The sequence below is a fragment of the Panthera onca genome, chromosome D4, assembly GCF_046562875.1.
Source record: "Panthera onca isolate mPanOnc1 chromosome D4, mPanOnc1 haplotype 2, whole genome shotgun sequence".
Taxonomy (NCBI): Eukaryota; Metazoa; Chordata; class Mammalia; order Carnivora; family Felidae; genus Panthera; species Panthera onca.
This window is the reverse complement of record NC_138351.1, coordinates 26,270,299-26,289,205: the sequence shown is the minus strand read 5'-3', so window position 1 is coordinate 26,289,205 and position 18,907 is coordinate 26,270,299. Positions and strand designations below refer to the sequence as shown.

At 40.6% G+C, this 18,907-nt stretch overlaps 1 long non-coding RNA gene across 4 annotated transcripts in view; it reads right to left on the bottom strand.

Annotated features, from left to right (window-relative positions):
- Nucleotides 1–18,907, bottom strand: part of LOC132663580 (uncharacterized) — a 105,982-nt gene that overhangs the window by 44,222 nt on the left and 42,853 nt on the right. For 3 of the 4 annotated variants that reach the window (XR_009603136.3, XR_013551815.2, XR_013551816.2), the window contains exons 4-5: nucleotides 7,699–7,778; nucleotides 6,421–6,603 (exon numbers count right to left, since the gene is read on the bottom strand). This is a non-coding gene — a long non-coding RNA (uncharacterized LOC132663580). Of the gene's footprint in view, nucleotides 1–6,420; nucleotides 6,604–7,698; nucleotides 7,779–11,942; nucleotides 12,043–18,907 lie in introns of those variants that run through there. The other variant, XR_013551814.2, reaches the window with a different exon arrangement.

Genomic DNA, 18,907 nt, shown 5'->3' with positions numbered 1-18,907 from the left:
AAGACATACATAATTTTCAAACTAAGTTTTAGATCAGCAAGAGATAACTAATGCTACTCTGTGGAGTTCAAAAATTCAGAGCCAAAATGCCAAGAAATGTAATGTTTTACTAAGCCTGTGCAACCTCATCAGAAAATAGGTAATGTTTTTGCTAGACTTTTTGAAACATAAATAATGTGAGTATCCCCTTGTAAGCCCCATTGGGAATTACTAATATAGACACAGTCTTTGATTTACAAATGAGGAAACCAAGTTCCAAAGAGGAGTTAGCAATTTGCCCTGGACTCACTGTTGGCCCCAGAGCCCATGACTCTTAACTTTCCATCCAGGACTCTGTCCATTCACGCTGCCAGTCTTGAAATAAACCAGAATGAACCTGTTGTTTAGAAAACAGAAAAAGGGAAAGGTTTGGGGGGGGGGGGTGTGAGAGGAGGTTCTCCTTAACTCCACTGTTTTATGTTAGAGATAATGGCAGAGCATCAAGATAGACTTTATACTTGACTTTTACAACATACTAGATTAAGAGCTCACAGTGTATACTTTAGGAGCTATAGGAGTCTTCTGTAGGATTTCTTCCAGCTATGCCCTCAGACATACAGAAAATACTTGAGGCCTGAATCTCCTATGAACATCTATTGCAGCAAATGTAATTTATGAAAAGGAAATATTACCTGGTATCTAATAGAGATATTACCTGGTATCTAATAGGTATATCTAAATATACCTGGTATCTAATCTAATATTACCTGGTATCTCTATTAGATTTAGGCATAGCATCAACATATTTCCATCCCTTAGCTATAGCATTGTGCCCCTAATGAATCAAGGTTTACAATTATATTATTGTACATTCAAATGATCTATTGCCAAATATGCAGTGAGGTTTTTCTCCCAAAATCATCCTTCAGACAAATAGTCATTTTATACTAGTCCTTATAAATTCTCTCATATCATGGAGGTACTCCTTCAGTTGTCTTATTTTTGGCAAAACTACATTAGCCTGAAATTTTTCAATAAATGCTGGTTAAGCTGTTAGAGAAGTTGCTTCATGAAATTTATTTTTCTAAAAAGGTGGGGGGAATGATGTATATCAGTTAGTATAGGGTAAGCTATGCTGCAGTAACATTAATCCTGAAATCTTAGAGGCTTAAAACATAAAAATGTACTTGTCACTCACACAAATGCCACTGTGGGCCTGGAGTGACACTTAAAGTGGTTCTTCAAGTGGCGACTTCTCTTTAATCTTGTGGCTCTGCCCTCCAACACAAGGCTTTCTTAATTGCCAGTGCAGAGTGAGAGAAAGTTGGAATGTCATGCAGGGGTTTCTCACTGCCTCAGACAAAAGTAACACATGTATTTCTACTCATATTTAATTGGATAGAATTGCCTGACTGCAAAGGGTTAGTAAGTGTGCCCAGGAAAACTGAATATGAAAAAAAGACCTAGTAAATGCAATGCATTCTCGTTCACAGGAAGTAAATGGTTGCACGTATTTAGTAATTGTATGACCTCGCAATTGCAAGAATTGAAGGTCATCATTTAAAAGCTTCTTAAAAAAACACTTTAAGAAGCTATACTGGAGCCTGGGACAACTAGATACTCATTCAGAGAGGAAAAAAAGTCTCAACTTTTTCTTTAAGCATACACAAAAATTAAGTTGGTACGGGTCATAGATCTAAATTAAAAGGTAAAACTATAAAAGTTCTAGATGAAAAATAGGAGAAAATCTTTACACTTAGGGTAGACAAAGGTTTCTTTAAAAAGCACAAATTATAAAAGAAATATTGATAAATTGTACTTTATCAAAATTTAAAAGTTTTGCTCTATAAAAGACAACTTTAAGAAAATAAAAAGGCACTATATTATACATATACTACAACACCATATGTTAACTATACTGGAATTAAAATAAAAACTTAATAAAAAATGCTTTAAGAAAATAAAAGGCAAGTCAGAATCAGAGGGAATATTTACTATATCTATATTGAGTATATATTTATGAATATGTGTATTATAATTCATTAATAATAGGACACACAGTCCAATTTATTTTGATGGACAAAAGATTTAAACATACTTTCAAAGAAGACAAGCCCATAGCCAGTATGCAATGAAAAGATGCTGAACATCATTAGTCATGAGGAAATGCATATCAAAACCCTAATGAAGACATGAAACCATAAAACTCCTGGAAGAAAACATAGGGAGAAAACCCCTTGGCATTGGTCTTGAACGATTTAGGGGCAGTATGACATCAAAAACACAGGCAACAAAAGCAAAAATAAACAAGTGAACAGTATCAAACTAAAAGGCTTGGCACAGCAAAAGAAATGATCAACAAAACGAAAAGGCAACCTACAGAATGGGAGAAATAATTTGCAAACCATGTATCTGATAAGAGATGAATATCTAAAATATATAAGGAACTTTGAAAACTCAATAGCTAAGAAACAACCCAATTTTAAAAATGAGTAAAGAACATGCATAGACATTTTTCAAAAAAAAAAAAAAAAAAGACATACAAATGGCTAACAGATATATGAAAAACCACTCAACTAACCATCATAGAATTGCAAATCAAAACCACAGTGAGATATCACCTCACACCTGTTAGAATGGCTATTATCAAAGAGACAACAGGCAAGAGTTGGTGAAGGTGTGAAGAAAAGGCCTTGTGCGCTATTGGTGGGAATGTAAATGGTACAGCCATTATGGAAAACAAAATGGAGAGTCCTCAAATAATTAAAAATAGAACCACCATATGACTCAGTAATCCCACTTCTGGGCATACATAGATGGGAACCCAGCTGATTTCATGCAAGAGGTTGTTTTGCTGTCCAAACAGAATCCCCATTGAATTTCTTCAAGTAGCCAGTTCAAAACTGTGCATTGAGATTACAATTCCATTTAGCATAAACATTTATAATACATGCCATCTCAGGAAATTATTCTGTGAAACTATCGGTACCCCTTTCATTTGTGCAGCACATTAAAAGAAAAATGGTTTAATGGACTTGTAAAAACAAGTCACTCCCAAAGCTGAGTTGAGGACAATTTCACCACCCCAGGGAGAGATTAAATTCGTCTGTCCAGCTGGCAAGCCTAGAAGGCCAATTGAGTAAGTAACTCAGCATCCCTAACACCGAGCCACTAAACCAACTAAAGGGGAATGTGGTTAACACTTGCTAAAAAAACAAATCCAAGTCATTTATCATGTGCACCATCAGGGTACCAGGACCCCTCTAAGCCACTCCTTTAAACCTTTCCTAATCAGATATTGTTGGGGGAAATTCTGCTTGTTAGAAATGGAGAATCACAGCCTTTACCCCCAACCTACGGAATTATATGAGAATTAAATGTTCTCACGTTTAGAGAGACTCATGTTTAGATAAGCTGAAGTTGTCAGTGGGATGGAAGAGAGAAATGGATATAGGACAATTACGAAGGTTGACTTCACAAGGCTTAGTTTTTATGGGATTGAGAAAAAATGAAGTCAAATATGGCATCTGGATCTCTGGCTTGAATGACTGGGTACCATTCATCAAGATTGGGGACGCCAAAGGAGGAACAGAGCTTCTTATGAAGTCCTCTTCTGCCCCCACCTCCTCTTCTTAATGCTAAAATGTATTCCCTGGGGTTCTTAATTTGACCTTTGTTGCTTCTCTTTTGACACACCTGATCTCAACGGTTTCAACCCTCCGCCACACACATCGACAGCCTGCTCAAGGTCCCAAAGGCACATCTCAGTTTATCATCTTTCTCTCAAAACCTACTCTACCTCAATCTTTTAATTAATAGAATCCAATCTGTTATCTACCTATGCATTAAGAGGAGAGACCTAGAAGTCACTAGAGAGTTTAGCCTCTCACTTACCCCCACATGAAATCAGTCACCAACCCCTAGTTCCTCATTCCTTATGTCGCTAATATCTGCCCTCTCCCCCCAATCTCTCTGCTCCTATATTAGGCCATTATGGCTCACCTGAGTTCTTGACCAGGGTCCTATGTTTCCCCTATCACCACTCTGGTTAATCTACCTCTGCCTGCCCCCAAGCCTCCTTCTACTACACATAAAGAGCTACTTCTAAAACACAAATCTCATTATGTCATCCCCTTGTTTATTACTCCTCAGTGGCTCTTCAGCATGTTATTTGAGGCCCACCTTTCCAACCTTATCTCCTGATATTAGCCCAACATACTTTGCATTCTTGTTTCCTGCCAACTTACCACTCTGAATAAAAACATGGCCCAAATGGCAAGCACAGGCATCCTATATTGCTTTTAGTTCATTGAACCCTTGCAGAGCAAACAAAGTCAAAGCTTCTTATTGGGTCCCCAGTGTATTCACCATTGAAGGAATGAAATTCTTCATCAGTAGAAGTTTGTTGAGTGCTTTTTTGTGGGCAGTGTTCCCAAGATGCTCTGGGAAGTTTATTCTGTAAACTCTATTCTGTAAAATAAAGTTTCCTTATTCGAAGCCTCAGGAAACACGTTTGTCTTCTTATTCCTTAAACTTACCACCATTCTTTCTCATAGCCCAAAGCAGAATATATCATCAAATCCTACATTGGGAGCATTGTCTATCCATATGGTATTAAGTAGTTCCTGCTAAAGGCTCCCAAACAGTTACTGTTTATTGAGTAACTGCCAGCTCATTTATGCCTCACCTCAATCCCAAGAGTTTGGTATTATTATCTTATTTGACAGGTAAGAGATGCATCCATTGTATCCATGTATATCAATACACCCACTGGAGGCAATTGTAGACCACATGAGGTCAATAGTTAGCATGCATCTAGTTCACGGCTCCTGGAAGGTGGTGCTCAAACAAATGTGTATTGGATGAGCAAATGAATGAATGAAACAAATATCTAGTAAGTGGCAGAGCTGGTATCCAACCTAAGGGATCTAACCACAGAGTGACTGCTCTACACTCATAATAGAAAGCCCAGGGTAGGAGAATGTCCACCTAAGAAGAGGCCTGACCATGCTCCTCTTTTCTCCACTCTTTCTGGGTGTTCTGTATGTGGTTTGAAAGATGAGTAGGAGGGGAAAAACCTGACCAATCTCACAATGGTGCTGAGAAGAAAATTTAAGGAGCATTTTATGAAACCTTGTAAATACACAGCACTGAAGAATAATTAAAGATGGTTCCCGGTATCAGCATTTAAGGCCCATTGTGTGTTTCTTTATGAATGTTGAATATGCCTTGTTTTCGAAGATTAAGGGAAGAAATGAGTGAAATACCCTTGCCTCATTCTCACCACTTCCCATCACCCTTACCACCCAGCTTGAAATGGCGAGATGAGTGAGTCTGTGTAACCTCCAGGGGGGTTGTTACGAGGTCACACAGATCCATACGTGTCTGATAGATTTACACTGAACACCCCTTGTGGGAAAATTACATTAACTAAAATGAGGTGAATTAGGTCCAGCTTTAGACATTGCCTATTAAACATAATCTATTACACTGTCAGGGACACTAAATTGTTTAATTCAACATTTTAAATGTGAGAAGTTAATGTTGGTGGAAGAGTTAAGCACATTATACATTTATCACCCAAAAGACAGAGATATGAAAATGTCTAAACCATTAGCCATATAATAGCTTCAAAGGCTTTATTCTGGTAACCTTAAATTGGTTAAATTATGAAACTACAATTAAGAATAATTATCCCCGCAGTAGTCAAGTAGATGCAGAAACCCCAAGAAGCAGACAGCTTGGCACGGTAATATATCAGCTTACAACCTGAGTCAGCCTGAGTAGTGATACAGCCACCAAAACTATGTCCCTCTAATAACATTTCACAATGCATCAAGGAAGAGTTTGTGGCGATAAGCAAAGAAAAATTGGGAGATCCTAATCCAAACTTGTGTCCATCTAAATCAGGAAGTGAAAATACCCCAGAAATTTTGTCTGTTTGCTTAAATTATGAAAAAGATGATATTAAAGTCTTTACTTACATTGCAAGCCATCCATCTGCAAAACTATTCCGTAATCCCTGGGTTTTAAAAAGACTTTTGTGTCTGTAGATTTCAATAAATAAGCCAGTATTTTTTAAGTTAGTCAAGGCTGGCTGATTCTTAACATGTATTTTTTTTCTTTGGATCTTACTTCCAAAGCTCTCCCTTCAAGGTCTACCGTGTTTATCCTTCCTTTTTTCCCCATAACAACAATGCCAGGTCAAGTCCAAATAGTGACTACTCAACAAACATTTGCTGAACGAATGAGCAAAGACATGAATGGCAGACTTCACTGAGATACCTGAACAAAATCCCAGTTTTACCAAACTTCCCAGACTTTCTCTGCTCTTCTATGTCCCACAGACTTGACAAGTTAATCTGGCCCCAAACATGACTTTCCACACATCAGCCTCTTGCCCAAGAACTACCCATCACTGGTTTAATAATGAGATCCTACCTCACTTAGTTCCAGCTGACTGGACTTGACCCCTTTGCTCACATAGGTCCCCTTCCTGGAAATGAGCTGTGAATAGCTCTCTTCGCAGATCATGGGGGCTTCCCAACGCGTCAGAGTACAAATGTAGCTGTGGGCCACTCCTGATATACCAGGCCTCTCATTCCAAAGGCCAACGATGAGGTCCTGAAACAGATGGAAACATGCTGACGTTGCATGAATGCAGCTGCATTGAAGTGCTCCGAGGTTTTGTTAGCGATAAATATTTATCTATCCGAGAGATTCTCAAACTTCAATAAACTCAAGAATCACCTGGAGGTCTGAGAGTCTGCATTTCCAACAAGCTCCCAGGTGACATGGACCATGCTGGTCCATTTTGAGTATCAAGGATCCACAGCAGGGGTTGTCACACTTGGTTGCACATTGGAATTATGTGGAGTGTTTAAAAAATACTAATGCTTTAGATGAACCCAGATGATTCTTTTTTGATTGGTCTGGGGTACAGTCCAAGCATTGCGATTTTTAAAGCCTGTCTGATAATTCTACTGTGCAACCAAAGTTGAGAACCACTAACTTAGACCAGTGTTTTTCAAACTTTTTTTCATTATTTCCCCCTTAAGAAGAGGTTTCTTTAATTTTATTTTATTTATTCATTGAGAAAGGGGGAGAAAGAGCATGTGAGGGGAGAGGGGCAGGGGCAGAGAGAGAGAGAGAGAGAGAGAATCCCAAACAGGCTCCACGCTGTCAGCACAGAGGCCGATGCAGGGCTCAATCTCACAACGATGAGATCATGACCTGAGCCAAAAACCAATCTGCCGCTTAGCGGACTAAGCCACCCAGGCGCCCCCTTAAGGAAAGTTTTTAGACATTTTCCCTCTAAATAGTCCTCATGAAATTTTAATATCACAGATATACAGTATGGCAGTTTATATATTGTATGCATACCTGGGCTTTATACACAGAAAGGAAATTTTTTGTTCCCCAAGAAGCATTTTGCATGCTGTTGGGAGTGATATGACCCCTATTAAGAATGCATGCTTAGGGGCACCTGGGTGGCTTCTTTGGTTAAGCATCCAATTTTTGGTTTCAGCTCAGGTCAGCTAATGTTTCGTGGGTTTGAACCCCACATTGGGCTCTGCACTGACAATGCAGAGCCGGCTTGGGATTCTCTCTCCCTCTCTCTGCACCTCCCCTGCTTGCTCACTCTCTCTCAAAATAAATATATAAACATTTAAAAAAATTTTTTAAAAAGAATGCACGTTTTAGACTATGCCTACAGACCTGTCCAAGCATCCACACGTCTGTCTCCATCACAGATCCCTCCAAGCAGAAGCTGTAGGTCTAAGGCACAAAGGACCAGTCTGGAGAAAAACAACAGGAAGGCGATCAGATCATTGCACCCCCACTCCTGCATCCCAAGCCATGACTGACTGTATGGCCTGAAATTCCTTTGTACTTTCTACCACCTCACTATCCTATAACCACAAAGGACAGTGAATGTGAATGTCCTGCCTCATTCAAGTAAGTCAGCTATGGTACTTGCCAGGATATCCCTATGTGTGTTCAGAAGCCAAGCCTCCTTCATATTGCCTAGAGACAAATGGGCTTTCCATCACTGCGTAAGGCAAAACATCTATAGGAGATCTTTTTTTAATTCCAGTATAATTAACATACAGCTTTATATTAGTTTCAGTGTACAATATAGTGATTCAACAATTCTACACATTTCTCAGCGCTCGTCATAAGTGTACTCTTAACCCCCTTCACCTATTTCACCCATCCCCGCCCTTTTCCCTCTGGTAACCATCTGTTTGTTCTCTATAGTTAAGAGTCTGTTTTTTGGTTTGTCTCTTTTTTTCCTTTGTTCATTTGTTTGTTTCTTAAATTCCACCTATGAGTGAAATCATACGGTATTTGTCTTTCTCTGACTGATTTATGTTGCTTAGCATCATACTCTCTGGATCCATCCATGTTGTTGTAAATGGCAAGATTTCATTCTTTTTCTTTCTGAGTAATATTCCAGTATGTGTGTGTGTATGTGTGTGCATATACATATGTGTGTGTATGTGTGTGCATATTCATATGTGTGTGTGTGTACATATATATATATATATATATATATATATATATATATGTATATATGTCATGTCTTCTCTATCATCCTTCAATGGACATGTGGGCTGCTTCCATATCTTGGCTACTGCAAATAATGCTGTAATAAACATAGGGATGCATATATCTTTTTGATTTAGTGTTTTCATATTCTTTGGGTAAATATCCAGTAGTGCAATTACTGGATCATGTGGTAGTCCAATTCTATTTTTTGAGGAACCTCCATACTGTTTTTCAGAGTGGCTGCACCAGTTTATATTCCCACCAACAGTGCAGAAGTGTTCCTTTTTCTCCACATCCTCACCAACAGTTGTTGTTTCTATAGGAGACATTTTTTAACGTACATGCTAAACCCTAATACTCCCTGAGGTTATACCACAACTTGTGTAAATTGTGTAGGAAAAGTGGGTCACAGCTCTCAGGGGAAAACAGTAGTGTTGTCTCTAATTCTAAAGACAGAGAGTACCCTCTAATTCTAGTGTTAAATCCTAACTATAGAGAAGGCCAGTGAAAATGTGGTAGCAAAAGGGGGCAGGGATGGGTGAAAAGAAAGGGAGGGAAAAATGAACTAACATCATCACATGTCTCCTTTGTGCCAGCGGATGATGTACATTAGTTCACTGAACTTCCATCATAACTCTGAGAGGTGGATATCATTCTCCCATGTTACAGACAGAAGCCCTGAGATTCTGAAACTCCCCAAGATCTACTTCTAGTAAGTGCAGGAGCTAGCATTCAAATCCTCGTCTGTTGGGCTCCAAATCCAGTTCTCCTTCTGTTCTAGCATGCTGTTCTCCCAGCCTCAGGTGAAACCAAAAAACAAAAAATGAACCACTATAACCATTAAGGACAGTCTTCCACATTTTAAACCAGGAATATCAGGGTGACCTGACTGTGACAACAGGAACTCTGGGTCCCGCAGCAGCTCCAGAACATACATGAAAGGCTGAAATAGACATGAAAAATCTTCAAGGGGGCATCTGCAACCAGGACATCCACATGACATGGATTTAAGTCTGAACCCCAGTGAGATACCAGAGGTCATGAGGACTAAGGCACAGAAGGAAGAGAGAAGCAGTGACGAGGCAAGACTTGGCTCCATTTGACTTTAAATAGTACAAAAAATGGGGACCTGAGTTGCCTGAGGACACAATGTCACCAGAAGCTAAGGTGGCTCTTTGAGTCTCCCTTTTGTGGATAGGGTGTCTGATAAAGCATTTGTAGACTTTCAGGCATGTTCAGATTATTGTGGTTCAGATGGTGGTAAGAATTCCAGGAAGTAGAAAAAGATTGGAAAATGGATGCCCCCAGAAAAAAAGTAACTTGCTTTCCTTAAAGGGTAGGGCCCTGAGCTGACAGCCCTCTGCTCTACATGGGCCCTTCAGACCTCAGTGCAGAGGTAGAGGAAAGAGAACAAATTGTCAAGCCAACCCCTGAGACTCTAAAACTTGATATTCACTCCTTGGAAGAAAAAGACAGATTCCCCTCCATTCCCCACCCCGACCTAAAGCCTGAACTCATCAGAAAAAAGGCCTTTTTCCTTCCTTCTGGGGCAAAACCAAAGAGGCCCCAAAGCTCATGGAGGGAAGGATGCCTAGGAACCTGAGTTCTCACGTGCACACAGAGACACAGAACCCACAAGAAAGCTAATCATTAACATCTGCCTTTCTGCCTTTATCCAAGAGAGAATCTGCTTCCCTCTCGTTGGCTCTCTTTCTCTCTGTCTAGACTGTGTTGTAGCCTGAAACCCATCCACCACCATGATGGATCACCCCTGGTGAGTTACAGAGCTGGCCCACACATCTCTCTAAGAGGATTGCAGAGGAAATCCTAGGGGTGAACCATTTGTCTTACCGTCACCAACTGTGCTACTAAATACAGCCCCCCCTCTCTTCCCCAGCAACACCACAGTGTAAAGACCCATGTGAGGGAGACTACTTCCTGTGGAAGCCTGCTACATCAAGTTATTTTTCACCATAACACACTTGTGGAAAGGGGGAATACTCCTGAATAATACACTGAAAGCTAAAGTCCCCCCTTCCTCCAACATTTTCCACTCATAACCACCCAAAGCCAGAAATTGCTCAGAAATATAAGAGCTGCTGCAGGCAGGGAAGAGACCTGGGCACCCACATTTCTCTCTCAGCCACAATAATCTGAACATGACTGAAAGTCTACAAATGCTCTACCAGAGGCCCTACCCACAGACGGGAGATTCAAAGGACTACCATGTAAAAGTTAATCTCCTCCGAGAAATTTGTTCAGACTATTGCCACAGTATTTTCAAATGGATGGATGGACTAAAAATAGATTTATTCCTAGCACCCCCTACAGTCAGGTGTCTGCCATGCTTGAATCAGGCAGAACCAGTCCATTAGGCAAAGGGAAGAGGGGTGCCCTGTCTACAGGTACTTGGGGGGGAGTTCGTGCCCTGTCCTCGCCTTGCTACATTGATCACGCTCCTCAATTTGTTTAGCCAGTTGACTTCCACTCAACATGTTTATTAAAATATTGAGTAAGAATTGGCAATGCTGGGTAATGCTGGCCTGGCAGGAGAATCTCCACATGGTGTTTTTACAAGAGCAGTTCAAAGGGCCCCTCTGAACTGGCATCACAGAAGTTCACGTTCCCAGGAGTAGTGAAGCGGAAATAGTTTATTTGCTGAATATTTACCCAAGCACAATTACACTTGATAGGCAGATTCATTCCAAGAGGCAAACTTTACTTTGAATCTCTCACTAAAGCTAACAGGAACATATCTGCACATTTTGAGGCAAGACATCTGCCAGCAGAGACCCATCTCTGTTTGGCATAAGAATTGTACAATAAGACCAAATTTCTGGTAGTTGTTCAGTGAGAACATTATGGCTCAGCAGCAAAGATTGACAATGTTTGAACAGATCAAGATAGTAGCAAATACCTAGAGAATTTACCAACACTGAAATAAAAGGAAGGTAGGAGGGAAGAGGGGGAAAAGAGAGAGAAAATGAAAGAGAAGAAAGAAAGAAAGAAAGAAAGAAAGAAAGAAAGAAAGAAAGGAAGGAATACAGCAGGGGAGGGAAAGAGGGAAGGAGAAAAAGAATTTAAAACATGAGAAAGAAAGAAGTCCAGCACATTCTTACTAGTCTGAACTAGTGGACATTCCCCGGATTCACTGCTCTATAAATTCATTGAGTAATTTGTGCAAATCCCCTGGACAGCTGTCAGATACTCCTCATCTCCCCACCAGCCCATCCCTTCATGGAAAAGCTCATTACATTAAAAGTGAAGGATTAAATTAAAAGTGTGGTATAGAATGCCACCATTCTTTTGTAAAAGGGCTGGGCATCAACATCCGTTGTAATTGCCTGTATTTTCATGGATGCCCATACAACCAATCTGGAAGTACATACCGGTAATGCAACAGTGCTTACCTGGGGTGTGATGCAGGGCTGGGGGTGAGACAGAGGAGAAGAGAGACACTTCCTTGGCTGCCTTTTTATGCCTTTTGATATTTGAACCATGCGAACGTGTTGCCTATCTAAACAATGACATGAGAGAATGAGAAACTACAAAAATTATTTAAATGGCAGCCAGCAGCTCTGCACTGACAGCACGGAGCCTGCTGGAGATTCTCTCTCTCCCTCTCTCTCTGCCCCTCCTCAGCTTGCGCGCACTCATGCTTGCTCTTGCTCTCTCTCTCTCTCAAAATAAATAAATAAACTAAAAACAACAAAAACATGGCAGGGATGCCTGGGTGGCTCAGTCGGTTAAGCATCCGACTTCAGCTCAGGTCATGTTCTCAATGGTCATGAGGCTCTGTGCCGACAGCTCAAAGCCTGGAGCCTGCTTTGGATTCTGTGTCTCCAGCTCTCTCTGACCCTCCCCCACTCATGCTCTGCCTCTCTCAAAAATAAATAAACATTTAAAAAATGGCAGGCAGCAGAAGTCCCACAGGTCTTTCATCAGACTGGGAAAGAAGGAGGAGGAGAGATCCAACCTCCTTCCCTCCAATCCTGCCTCCTGCCTTTTCCCTTCCCTCCCTTAAAGTCACTGGGACATCTCAGGGCTCAGCAGAAGTTGAGGCTGTGACAGCTGTCTGGCCCTAGGAACAATAATAAGTAAACCCCAAACTGGAAACCTCAAAGCAAAGAAAGTCTAAACCTTTCGGTCAAGACAAGAATAGAAGCACTTGGCAGGGAGAAGTGCCCGAGGGTTTGTGAAGCAGACCAGTTAAGAGCGGCTGATCTTGGGACACCTGGGTGGCTCAGTCTAAGTGTCTGACTTCGGCTCAGGGCATGATCTCACAGTTTGTGGGCTCGAGCCCCGCGTGCTCGAGCTGATGGCTGATGGCTCGATGGCGTGCTGATGGCTCAGAGCCTGGAACCTGCTTCAGATTCTGTGTTTCCCTCTCTCTGCCCCTTCCCCACGCATTCTCTCTCTCTCTCTCTCTCTCTCTCTCTCTCTCTCAAAAATGAATAAATGTTTAAAAAAATTAAAAAAAAAAAAAGAGCAGCTGATCTGTGGTCAGAAACTTAAGGCAACGCCTCTCCTCTTGGAGCTTTGCTTTCCTCCTCCAAGAAGCTGGCATGGGAAGGACCCATTGAGGGCAGCAGAGACAGCACCCAGCAAATTGCCTGGAGGAGGGGCGGAGCTGGGGTATTGTTCTGCTTCACCGCTCTCTGTGACCACTGTTCAAAGCAGCCTTGGGCTCGGAGAAAAAAGAATAATAGGCACAAGATTAAGATTTCAGCAAATTCTATAAATGATCATTGGACAATGTGGGGTGTGTTTCTGTTCTATAAAAGTAGCACAATGGAGAGGGAAAAAAAACCTGCCTTTGAAACCAGAAAGACAGGCTTCACTCCGGATGCCTTCTACTTGCTAACTCTGAGCCTTCAGACAAATGGCTTAGTCTCTCTGTTGCTGAGTTTCTTCATCTGCTAAATAGGATGACCCCAGGATCTTCCTTAGGAGGATTGCATGTGAGCAATACAGGGCCTAGCCCAGAGGTGGTACCGAGAAAAGGGAACTGTTCACTGAAGTAGGAACCTGGGGGTGATGGTAACAGACCAGGATCTAAGTGAATGAGTGACTTCCTCCAGCCACTATGTTTTGGTATTACTATTATCAATTTTGCAGTTAGTTCTTTGCCTTAACACAGAAGCTATGATTTGTTGTTGTTATTTTTACTTTCTGTTCGTTTGTTTGTTTAAGGCATAATATTTGCAATAATGCTGGAAAGAGTGCCACAGGGCCAATGTTGAACGCATCTCACTCATTATTCACTCTGTCATGCTGAAAATAGCATTATTACTCCAACTCGCAGCGACCTAAGACACCCCTCACAGAGAACCTACTATATTTGATGCTTGGAGCAGATAGTTTTTTAACACCTTCTTCTCCACAAAACAAAATTAGTTTCAGTTATACTCATGTTGTATGAGTAATAACCATCATTTTTTGATGTATTTGTTCTTTAGTTGTAGAACGATTAATTTAAAAAGAAGAAATTGCTATTTTAAGGATGTTATTCAAAATTTAGTAAAATCTTTCATTTAAGAACTAATATCTGGACTTACTGCACAAAAGTGTTATGCTTTTCAGTTACTGTTTTGAATTTTAAACCCCAAATCTCCAAGTACTCCCATGGGTTAACAATTAAAATAACTTGGGCTCTGAGTTTTCATCTTTAGTTCACTGGGCTATCATTGTTTATTTTGAATCTTCTATTTAAATACAGACTATGAGGGGTGCTCAGTCAGTTAAGCGTCCAGCTCAGGTCGTGATCTCACGGTCCGTGGGTTCAAGCCCAGCGTCGGGCTCTGTGCTGACAGCTCAGAGCCTGGAGCCTGCTTCGGATTCTGTGTCTCTCTCTCTTTCTCTGTTTCTCCTTGCTTGTGCTCTCTCTCTCTCTCTCTCAAAACTGAGTAAACATTTTAAAAAAATTTTTTTAATAAAAAAAAAATACAGACTATGGACTATCACAGGGGTTGGAGACACATACAATGCCCAAAAACAGCTTGAACAACTCCAGACTGTTACACATTTATTCTCGAAACGAACATGTAACTGAGTCCATGCCCATTGGAGATCCATTATATAATCCAAATTAACTTCCGTGAAGAATACAGTCCTTACTAAAGAGTAAGAAACAAAATCATGCTAATTTGAAGCTGACATATGTATTATTAAATCTCAACAGTAATCTTAACAATCATTTTAGAATGCAGACAAACAAAAAGATTTTTTTTTTTTTTTTTTTTTGGACAGGAGTATTTTATCACTGACATGGTTTAGAACTGCCCAACTGCGAAAAAAGCAAACCGCTTTTAGTTGCTTTTATTGCTTTAAAATTCTCTGCAGATATTGCCGCACCTAAGGCAGACCACTTCTACCCACAATACCCCTCTATGTGGGCCCCTTACCCACCCATCAATCCAGCCATCATGGTCCCCAATTCCCAACCTTAGCGCATTGAAAGAAGAGATGCATGTTAATCAAAAGAGCATTTGTTGATGAAGCTGTTCCCATGCTTCTTTTCACATCAGGCCGTTTGGCCTTGGGATTGGTTTATATGCAATCTAAGGCGTTGTTGAAACTTACAAGAAGGTGTTGCCAAGAGTAAGCTGGCTGGTTGGCTGGCAGTGGAGGGTTTCACTTAGCATGGCATTATATTGAGGAGTTTACCATGTCTCAAGTTTATTCCACAGCTTTGCAGATCTGGAAACTGGGGCTTTTCCACTACTCCCAGAGGATATATTGAAGATGCTCCAGTATTGAAACCAACAGTGTGTTCATTACAATGGAGAACATGGCATTCCCATGACCACAAGGCTAACCCACCTATCTGGCTTTTCCCATGTGATGGATTTTTGTTACTCTTTCCATATTTGGAGACGTTTCTCTTCGTGAGTGGCATCTTCCAAGGTAGAATCCAAAAGTAAGCTTTCCTAGACTCCCTTGAAGCTAAAGAAAAGCCATATGACCTAGACTTTTCCAATCAGACACACACACACACATGAGATTTTGATCTAACACTGAGCAGAATCTGATTTTTTTACGAGGATGACATCGAGGGTGCTTTTCAGGCAGCAGTGGCCAATGACTTAGTATCTGCCTTCTAGCCATTAACTGTGCACTCTCCCATATCTTTAACCGTGGTGACAACAGTGAGATTGTCCCTGGAGCTATCCCATCACGAGGTCTGCTTCAGGCCCCAGAGCACCTGAGCACAACCCTCTGGACCCCCCAGAGAGGATGTAAGCTATCCCAGATCCTATAATAAACTTCATTTCTGTGTAATTTAGCTGGAATGGGTCTTGTTATTTTCAATATCCTAGGAAGCCAGATTAGTAATTAGAAGATCATATATAGTGTATACAGTGTGAGTAGACAGTACTAAGGGGTGTTTTATGCAAACCAGATAATAATTGTTTATAAGAGTACCTCGCTATGATTTCCCCCAAATAGGTATTCTACCCTAGACAGTGATATATGTGTATTGGCAGAGTTTTCTTCTCCTAAATCCACTTTTTATGCTATAATAAATCTGCTCTTTCTTGTACTATATTAATAATACTGGTTAAATTACAAGTCGAGCTGCTGTTCCCATGGGCTGACACCTCCCATTTAATTTTATTTGAGCAGTCTAATTTATTTCTACTTAATTCTGCAATCTTATTTCTAGACTCCCATGGGCCAACTCCTCCCTTTTAATTTTATTTAATTAGTCTAATTTATTTCTATTTAATTAATCCACCTTATTTCTGGGTTATTGATGAGCATCTCACTGGTACCCTCATATACCACCTACAGCTGACATGAGTTTTGGAGTGGTTTTTTTTTCAAGATTTTTAAAGATATGGTAGAGTAATTGCACTGTGAACTAAGTAGGGCCGCCACTCACAGCAAACTTCCCCATACTCTCACAAACTCACCACGAGCTGTTTAATAAGTGTAGGAAATTCAATTGTTTTAACACTTTTAAAGCTGCCATTTTGTTTCAAAATAGCAGACCTAACCACAAATCAAATGTAACTGGCTACAACATTGGCTAAACATTACTCCTCCACTTCTAAAGTTGTTGTGACACATATCTACACATTGACTGATAAGAGGTGCTGCTGAGAAAAAGGACTCACAACTGGTCAATCAGCTCCTGAAATAGGTTGTTTTCAGGCAACCCTGGCAAAGGCAGAGGGGACGAACAAGTTGCCCCTTGAATTCCACAGATTCCAAAATTACAGAATTCTGTAAGATCAGGCTCCTATGGGACCTCTATATGCCTGGATATACTTAAATTATTTTGCTGTCTTATGAAGTTATTTCCAAGCAAGGTGATTGTGGGCAGTGTAGAATACTAATTTTCTAATACAGCTCTCCTGTAATATTTTATTTATTGCATTGTTTGTCTTTGTTCTATTTTAGCCTTACAAGGTGAACTAAAGTTTACCCAGAAAGATGCTTTTGATAAGTTCACTGCATTCAGAAGATTTGTCAGCTGTCAAAAGTTTTCCCTGGGCTTTCAAACATCCTTCTTTACTTTTGACAAGAAAATGTTCACTAAGCCATTTAAATCATACACCAGCAGTAAGCCAGAAGTTTAAAAGAGAATATTCTATCCTCGGCCGGGATGGAACTTCCTTTAAAAAAAGAAAAATAATATACTTAGACTGGAAAAGAGTTTTTCTTGTAGTCACTCCTAAGAAGGACATCTTGAATGAAAATTAAATGTTCTTTCAATTTTGACGTAGCAGAATATTTAAAACGAAGTTTTCTTTCCATTAATTTTTCCTCTCCTAGATTTCAAGAGAAATTGACTTAAAATTTCAAACTCTTAAAATCGTAAACTGCCAGACCCAAGAACTTTGTAGAACACTGTGGTGTCCATAAGTTGGTATCATCATAGAAGCGCATTGTAATCAAAATGTCCCCATGGCCGTTATCTGGTCTAGTGTTACTCAAACTTCAGGATTTTTGTCATATTGTGCATTACCTGCATATTTGTTTACAGTATCTTTCTATAGACCAACATACTTTGTATACTTATGTAAAATTGACTTTGCCTTAAGCATTAATATCCATAGAGTCAAGGACTTGGTGTATATGATAATGACTACTTAGATGCTCACCAATTTAATTTCCTGTTCTTAGTGACACAGGAAGACTGCCCTTCCCAACCTCCCTGTGTTAGGTTGGCCCCACATGACTGGATTCTGGCCAATGCAATCTGGGCAGAAGGGAAACACTTACAAAGCTGGTCGCTAAAACATCCTGCTTGCTTTCTCTTGCTCTCATTCTGCCACTTGTGTGACTAGAGACAATGTATTCTGAAATGGCAGCATCCAGCACCCTAACTGCTCAGAGGAGTGTTGGCCATAAGAGCATCCAGGTCTGCACCAGACTTTACATGAACAGCCAAAAAACAAAACAAAAACATTTTCTTTTATTGAGCTATTGAGATTTTTCAGTTGTGCCTGGGAGTCCCCAAAATCACCCCTGGATCCAGTGATTCAACTGAACGACTCACAGAACTTAGAAAGCTGTCATACAGAGGTCATTATAGTGGAAGGATAGAGAAATCAGAAAAGGCAGAGGCACACGGGGCAGAGTCCAGGAGAGACCAGGCACAAGCATCCAGTTATCTTCTCCCAATCCAGTCATGTGAACATCACCTAATTCTCCCAGTACTGAGAGTGACAACATGCATGAAGTACTGCCAACCAAGGAAATTCATCTAAGCCTTGTGTCCAGGGCGTTGATCACCCATGTGTCTGACCCTCGTTCCATTTCCTTCAGAGATCAAACTGATACTGTGTGGCCCATGACCCCCACCATAAATCACACTGTGAATATAAACTATCTGACATGGCACAAGACCTCAGGTAAACAAAGACACTCTCAAAAGACAGGTTGTTTCAAGGGCTTAGAGGTTGTCTCCCAAGAACTAGGAAACAATCAAACCTTTCCTTGGAATGTTTAGAGTTTGAACCACCCAGACCTGCTGAGTTAATCTTTTACTATAAAATGACCTATTTGTTACACAGCATGGCCTAACTTACCCTGACTAATGTAGCATATACATTACAGGTTTGTCTAATACACATGAAGATACCCAAATGGTAAAAGAAATGTTTCCTCATGCACTTTTTAAAATTATCTTGTACACTAACAGTAGTACACAGACCATATTGTGGGAAACATTGATCCGGTGCAACCTCACTTTAAATGTGTAAAAGGTGGAGACCTGGGAAGATTGCAGCGTAGGAGGATGCTGGGCTCACCTCGTCCTGCTGATCACTTAGATTCCACCCACATCTGCCTAAATAACCCAGAAAACCACCAGAAGACTAGCAGAATGGACTCTCCGGAGCCAAGCATAGACAAGAGGCCCACG